The sequence below is a fragment of the Sardina pilchardus genome, chromosome 10, assembly GCF_963854185.1.
Source record: "Sardina pilchardus chromosome 10, fSarPil1.1, whole genome shotgun sequence".
In the NCBI taxonomy this organism is placed as follows: domain Eukaryota; kingdom Metazoa; phylum Chordata; class Actinopteri; order Clupeiformes; family Clupeidae; genus Sardina; species Sardina pilchardus.
Genome location: NC_085003.1, coordinates 15125534 through 15134211, shown reverse-complemented (window position 1 = coordinate 15134211; position 8678 = coordinate 15125534).

Genomic DNA, 8678 nt, shown 5'->3' with positions numbered 1-8678 from the left:
GATTTTTTTTTTTTTTTTTAGCAAGAGCAATATTCCGTCAAGGATTCTCGGGACACTGAAAGACCGGGGTGCATGAAACTTGGTGGGCATGTAGCCCAACAAGGATAGCATGGAACCCTTCTTTTTTGTTTTGATCCATCGCCACCCCCCAACATGTTTGCCACCCGTAAAAATTTTATTGCAGGTATCTTTGGTTGACAGGTTCATAACTGCACAAAGTTTGAAGTGTAAGTGTGAGGTATGACACCCTTTGAATGTATGCCAAGTTGCCAGGTGTAATTTGGTTCATGGGGGACCATACAATAAATGAATGTATGTGTACATTTAGTGGCTGTACACTACGCACACGCAGGTATTTCGCATACTCACACACATGCACGTACACACACACACACACACACACACACACACACACACCTGCATAAACACACACAGTAGACAGGCAGGTATACGCACGCACCTGCAAAAACACTCACACACGTATACACACGCATGCACTAACACACCCACTCCCACACACACACGCTCACAAATGAACATACAGTACACACACACAGAAACACATGAAACACACACACAAATGCATGTGAATGAATAAATAAGAAAATTCAGTGTGTATCTGATATTCTTCCTTTCATTTCTCTCCCTTTCTTCAAAGCATACCTCAAGACCTTTTGGTTAAAATAAATGATCACTTCTCCTCCACAACCAACATACTGTATACAGTAGCTCTTTGTTGTATTGTTTGCCTGTTTTTGGTTTGTTTAATTTTCAGTGTTGTATTGTTGCATTTTCTTGTGGGTTTTTTTTATTTGTTTGTTTGTTTGTTTGTTTGTTTTTACTGTGTTTTCCCTTCTATGTAAAGCAACCATGGGTTTGAGAAAGGGGCTATTCAAATTAAATTACAGTAAGCTAATTTTGATTCCTTTGCCTTTCCACAATGACATGTTTATTGACTTTGATAATTTAGCAATATGCTACGCCACTGCTAACACTCTGAGGCACATGTTCTAGATGTCTCATGGTGTGCTTTATTGTCAAAGATCAGCGTAGAGGGAGAAATAGTGACCTATTCGGTCCAGTTCTCTGTGGTTGAGCGCCAAGGTATTCATGTCCGCTGACTGCATCACAGGGTGAGCTTCTACTCAAACAAATATTTACTCAGGTTGCCCCCGTAAAATCCTCTCTCGCTCAGCTCTCTTCCTCTCTCCCTGCGGGTCATTCCTCTACGCTACACTCATACTAAGTTTCTCTCAGGTATAGCCAAAGGCACAGAGGCTTTCCCAGTAAACCCTCCATCAGATTACTTCCTGAAGGGGGAGATGTCCCTTGCTGATATCACCCGAGGCTTGCTCTTGGTGATTCGGCAACCATCTAGCAAAGTTACATCAATCTAGAAAAATAACATGAAAAATAGTAACATGTTTTTTCTCTTGTTGAGCAGTCCGTCAGTTGTGTTTATTTCAACAATCTCTGGGGAATTATTGTTGTGCTGAAACTTTTCCAAGAATTGCTCAAAACATATTTCCTGGCAAGCACAATCTCCCCCAGAAGCAATTGAATTGTATGCTGTCAAACAACTGAATTTGTGAGAAAACTCTCTGTTCACAAGACACACCTCACACCTCACACTTTCCAACTGTAGAACTGACAGACACTGCGGATACACAAGACAAGATGGTGAGGAACATCTATGGTGATGAGCAATGCTGATTTCTATGTGTCAGCCTGCCAAAGCACCTGCAGTACACCTGCACCATGTAGTGGCCTGAGCCGAACAGTTCCGGGACCTTGGCTCCCAGGGTGCATTGCGGGAGGGTTCGGGAGTGTTCGTGTTGTTGTTGTTGTGTGTGTGGTTGCATGTTGTGACAGTTGCCACCTCCTGTATGAATGTCTTCGGGGTAAATGTCTATGTGTTGCAACTGCTAATGGGGATTGGGAATGAGACAGGGGAAGTGGGACCAGAACTGTATGCAAGTGATGTCTAATAAAGACTACAAAAGAGACAAAAAGCGACATTTTGTTACAATATGTTTGAAAAGGAACTTTAGGGGAAATGAGATGATTTGCCATCTACCCTAGAGATAGATAAGAGGATTCTTACCCTTCTCTTCACCCAGTCTGTCAACATTAGCCAATCAGAGCATAATACACTGGAAGTGAGGTAGGCTACACCAGTTAGCCTACTGTTAGCCTATACCTAAAGGGGAGCTACAGGCTAGCTGGTGTAATCCGCTCCAGTTCTTTTAGAGCTAATTATGACCGCCGCTTATCTACTCCCAGAGTTTTTGCTCAACGATACCAAACACACCAAAACACCAGGGAACATGAAACTTGGTGACATGTAGCCCTTCTAGACTTTTACGGAAAAAGTCTTTTGATCCCCGGGGGGCTGTAAGTTATGGCTTCATAGCTTTGAACATTTGGATGAAAATTTGCATAAATTTCACAATTCCCACTGAAATGTTTTTGAGATGTAGAACTATAATGTGCAATGATATAGTACACTTTGGAAAAAAGCAAAATAATAACCCTCCAAAAAAGATCAAATAAATGAATAAGAATATTTTTTAAATCTTTACCGCAACATGTTTTCCCCACCTCGAGGCTACGGCTGAACAACACCCGTGGGAATATCCAGCAACAACCCACTTGTGCTATATTGCTTAAATAACTGGACACCTACAGTAAGGTCGTTATCCCGCTTGTCACCCGGTTTCCACTATACAGTGGGTACGGGTTGAGAATGCACCTTTTGCCGCGGCACTCCCGAAGAGATCCTGTAGGCTGTCAAGCCGATTTTTTTTCAAGGCTAAGGCAATGTACCCAAACAACCACCAGGTGGCAGAAAGTTTCAACCCGCATTTCAACTGCATTTAATGATGAAGACCGCATATCCGTCAATAGTCGACTCCTTTAATCTCATTTAATCATTAAAATGAAGGTGATGACTGGCTAAAATTAATCAAACGACGTTTCAATAAGCCATTGTTGAAATGAATTCATTAATTCATTGCGGTTACAAGACCGCATTTCCGTGAATAGGCTATAGTTGTCAAGGCGAAGACGAAAGAGATGGACAAGATGGACATTAGGCTACATTTAAATGCTAGGCCTACTTAGAAATGTTATTTATAGGCTATTTTAAAACGGAGGCATGCGTTCATTTTAACAGGGGACGCTGGGTACATGTACCCAGCACATTTTGTTATCACAGATTTTGTCCCCACCACTTTTGACAACTGAATATAAAATGTATTTAACAGAAATCTTTTTACAATAATACATGCCTACACTTTACTTATAACCGTACATGCGACCATGAAAACAGAAAATGTCGGAGTGGTGGGACCTTTTCCATAAAGAGACATGCCTCCACTACGACAATTGGACATCAATGTCGGAGTGGGGATATGTCGGAATGAACGGCGGATACCAGCTGGGTTGTAAAACATTCGAAAACTCTGCAAAATGCGATCTGAGATGCTGAGCGTCACGTCTCTTTTCTCTGCTTGTCACCAGCGTGGTGTTTTCGGGTTTTATCGTGTTTTTCCGGCATGAGCCGAACCTGCATGTTATTAGGGCGGTCTTATATTGCCCCCTTGCGGTTGCAGTTTTAATTGCAAATGCTGCACCTTCGGGATTCCCTATGTGTGGCAAAGAAAGGAGCATTCTCAACCCGTACCATCTGTAGGCTAGTCATGCCATAGCGCGCACACACACACACACACACACACACACACACACACACACACACACACACACACACACACACACACACACTATATAGGCAATAGTCATGCCTTCATAGCACGCAAAGGAAACCATCGGTTTCATTGTTAGCCGATGTTCAGTTTGTTGTACATCTTTCTTTGGCCCTATAAAGCGATAGCATGGACAGTTAGCTTGTTTACAGTTGATTCCATTGTTGTGAAGCCTGATTCCAGGGCCAACCATCGTCCTACTATGTTTGTTACCATTCATAAGCATGGATATGGAACGGTGATTAAACTAGTTGTTATAGTTACCATTCATAAGCACTGATATGGAACGGTGATTAAACTATGTTTGCTATTACCATTCATAAGCATTGATACGGAATGGTGATTAAACTATGTTTGTTACCATTTATAAGCATTGATACAGAACGGTGATTAAACTTTTGCTTTACCTACTTTATAGGTGTTCTGCTCTTCAGAAAAGAGTATTTCTTCTCGCCGGGTGATCAATGGAGTTATAGCCTTCCATGCTAAAAAATATTTTTGCTTAAGTAGGCCTACCCAGAGCCATATAGCCTATACCGGGATTGATTCTGAACCCTCTGCCATTCCCTTATCCCACCACATCTCTCTCCCTATCTCTCTCTCTCTCTCTCTCTCTCCCTCCCTCCCTCCCTCCATCTCTCTCTCTCTCTCTCTCTTCTCAGTCGGTCTTCACTGTCATATCCACACAAAGGCAGAAAGGCCCTATATGAATAGCATACTGTACAGTACCAACACCACAGAGCTGCTGCAGGCGTTCTCTCTGCTGGACTGGAGAAATGGTGTCAGCTCTCCTCTGATCATCTGTTCAGTGCCTCTCAAAGACTCCTCTCTGTGATCCAAACACTTCAACTTAGACTTTTCTCACTCGCTTTCTGCCCAATTTCATTTTTTGCCTTTTCTGGTTATAGGCCAGTGGCTGGTTAACTCCTTTTTCTTTGAAACGATATACTGTAGATGGCCATAATTACAAACCCTCTTCACCTCTGATGATAAAACTTATGTTTGCTGATAAGTCCAAATCAATAAAACTGTCAGTTGTGCATTTTGATGATCTTGTCCACTTTTACTTTGTATCCTTGATAAAGCCAGTGTGCCCTGTTCTGTGAAGTATATGGTACACTCCTTTGCAACATACTGTATCTACGTCTTCTTGTCAATATCTTGTATGGAACTAACTTTGTTCCTAGACTGATGCTCTAGGCTGCTGGGGGTCTGAGGGAAGACCTTTCATTTTGACCATTTCAGACCAAATACTGATGCTCTTACTCAAGTAGACCAAAGATATCCTGTTTTACTGCAGCAATCGTTAGCCATAAATGAAGAGAGGACTTTATGTTTATGTTTGTTACACGTTCCATTTAAAATCAACCATTTATTAACAGCATCCACTAACAATATCTAAACTATACTCTTATACATTTTAAGTTATTTGAATAGAAAATGTGTGATTTTATGTAAATAAAACCAGATAATTGCGAGTGATTCCAAACTTAAGTGGTAGTATTACTGTAATTGACAAAATGACAAAAAGTCTGAATGTAATACATGTAAACCACCAGTAGATGGAAGCAGAATGTAAAAATTCTTACAGATGATTTTTTCCCCCTCCAAAGGATGTTACTCTATCTGAAGACACCATCATGTATGCATGGCCACCTGGTAACAGTGTGTGTGTGTGTGTGTGTGTGTGTGTGTGTGTGTGTGTGTGTGTGTGTGTGTGTGTGTGTGTGTGTGTGTGTCAGAGAGAGAGAGAGAGAGAGAGAGTTATTCTTAGGATGATACCGTTTTAGTAACATGGAGTTAATATCTTAAATCATCTGATTGTCTCAGGAAAGAAGTTTTGGTGACTTGGTCCATAATGAACTTAGGAAAGTAACTTGCAAAACGAACAACTGAATATTAATTATTTTCTGTTATAATGATACCATGTCAATGTGACAATGGGCTACGTGCTCAGATGGGAACTGGGATCCTAATTTAAATCTGTATGACGACGGCTAAGCTAAACCATCATTTTGGATCTTCCAAAAACGATATCCATCTTTTTGTTTGCTCCCACGGACTCCAAGGGCGTAGCATACTCCTCGTCACAGTCAGGGTGTGCGTAAAAGACATGCAGGAGAGCAGTGAGCTACCGTATGCTATTGGGAAGCTTCGACAAAGCTACCTGAAACCCACATCAGTAATCAATTGGATCTCCGTGTTACATGCAATGTGCTTTTTCCGTCAAGGGCGCATCTTCACCACTAGGAAGGGAGGGTGACTGACTGAGTGACTGAGTGAATGGACTATCCAGAAAAAAAATGAATGAATTAAATAGCCTACTGATTTAATTAATTGCTAAATACATACGAAGGAAAGTGTGAATGGCTATGCGTCTGGGCCGCACTGCTCATAACACATTATGTTTATAAAATAAAATACATCTCAGCGTTACTTGATTGTGTGGTGTGTCGTGTAACACTGTTTCGCCGCTGGTTTATCGACCGGAATCCCACCCCGGCCTCGCCGCTCCAGGGTCTCCTCAACCCGCGAACTGTCGATGTTACCGGGTCTTGGCTATTTTTATCCCTGTGGCGCTCTTTCGCCCCCCACCACCATTTCTAACAGCAACACACCAGGCTAGCACACACAAGGCTCACTTCACTTTCTGCAGCGGTGTGTGTGTGTGTGTGTGTGTGTGTGTGTGTGTGTGTGTGTGTGTGTGTGTGTGTGTGTGTGTGACACACTCGCACACACACACATACAGAGAGAGGGAGAGAGAGAGACAGAGAGAGAGAGAGAGATGCTCTTAAAATAACCAACTGAGTCGTGATCAACTCGCCCTTGAATATCATGCATTGAGAGGTAAAAAAGGAAAAGAGAAACAAATCAGATGAGGGGTTATGGATTGATACAAATAGTCCCTCGCGCCATCCGTCGCTCGAGTTTGAATTAATGTGTGCCTATTTTTAGCTTGCGCGTGTTTCCAGGGGAAACCTAATGACGCAATGACGTCAATGCAGGTCAATAGCTGACTGGAGGAATGGAGCGCTTCCATTAGATTTTGCAGTATTTTCACACACGGAGAAAGAAGGCTAAAATGGATGTATTTTTTGAAAAAAAAAATCTGTAGTATGCTGGTTTAGCAAAGTAGGTTTGAATAAACCACCCTGTTACTGCATCCAAAAAAACGTCAATATCTTCAGATCGCGTTTCTCGAATTGAGCAAGATTTTGTGAAACACCTTTCACGAACTATCATCTGGAGTAGGCTAATGGTGTCTGGATGGAAGCAAGAGAAACGTTCCTCTGACTTTGTTCTGGTTTAGGTAGGCTACCTGCTGAAATCTCTCCAGAGATATTTTTTTTCGCGAGATGCGTGATGTGGCAGAACCATTGAGAATTCTCCCATGGTTTTTCTGTCTGAACGTCAATGGGTTCCGACTGAAGACCGTTGGCTTTTGCCTATAGGAAACCTGTAAAGCCAGAGATGAACCCCGTCACACAAGAAAAAAGGTAATGTTAAGGCATTGCATTCGAAAATAAGATCCCGTTTACTTTTTACTTGATGGAAATGCTAATGAATTGATCACGAGTGGAGAAGAAATGTGTGATTGCACGTGTCACGTCTTCGCATCAAGCTTAGTACGAACGCTCGCGTATTTGCCGATGTTAGACTAATTGTGTTTAGTGTAAATTAAATGGCATTTGAAATGGAATAGAAGTTGTGTTGTTTAGATTGTGGCTGCAGGTGAATAAAGCAGTCCACAGTTCGGCGCCATGTAGCCTACAAGGAGCCCAGGAGCAATCACCTTCTCAGCTGAAGATGAAATATTGATTTCTTTTGTTGAAGTTTTATCCATTAGTGCTTGTGTTTGAAAGGGGGATTACTGTGTTCACGTATTTGCACGTATTTGCCTCATTGCACACTTGATAACCTTTCCTATTCAAATTATTTCCTATCCACTGAGAAGCCTTTACGACGGCATTTGTTCCCTCTGTTGTTCAGCTTCCAGTTTTTTTGTGTTTGTGTTTTGTGTGTGTGTGTGTGTGTGTGTGTGTGTGTGTGTGTGTGTGTGTGTGTGTGTGTGTGTGTGTGTGTGTGTGTATATATATATATATATATAGAGAGAGAGAGAGAGAGAGAGAGAGAGAGAGAGAGAGAGAGAGAGATTCCCTGAGCTTTCTACTTGACTGATGTCTGCAATAAAGCAGACAAACAGATAGGCACGTCTGTTTTTGAACAGATCATTTTTGCAGCTGTGTGTGTAATGCTATGGTGGCATGCCACATCGTTACGGCAACTGTTTTAAATTGTGAAGTACAGGTAGTTGAAAAGACAAAACGGGGAGTGAGCGAATGAAACATCTCATCTACAGGTGATACTGTAATGGCATCAATTTCAGTACCCCAACCGTACTATCCACATGGTCATGTTTTTTTCTTCTTTGGCCGTAGTTTGAAATGTAGGGCGTTCCCCACACTGCGGGCGGGAGTTGGGCTTCAGAACCACGGACAGCTCTCCAACGCGCCCTTTCGCTCCTCTCCCTCCGCTCAGTCCCCTGCTCAGCACCACGTATAAATGCTCAAGTTGTGTGCCATCTCGTTGAAACTATGGGGTTACCATGGGCTTTATTGGTGACCACTTTGAGGACAGGGCTTTTCTTCTTCTTGGAAAATGTATTATTTTTGGTCTCGCAGGTAAAGGACCGAATGTAACGAAAGGTTCAGCTTTTCATTTGAAGTCTGGCATCAGTCGAAGCAATCATTACTTTTGTCCCGCTTAATCCTCTTAATAAGAGGGACGATGCATGTAGTTTTGAACACAGCAGAAAGATGATTTACTATGTCAGAAATGGTCTTGTGACGCATGTGGTGATGTAAGTAAAACGGGCGGCTGTTGAAAGATGACCCGCTCTGTTGCAACATGATG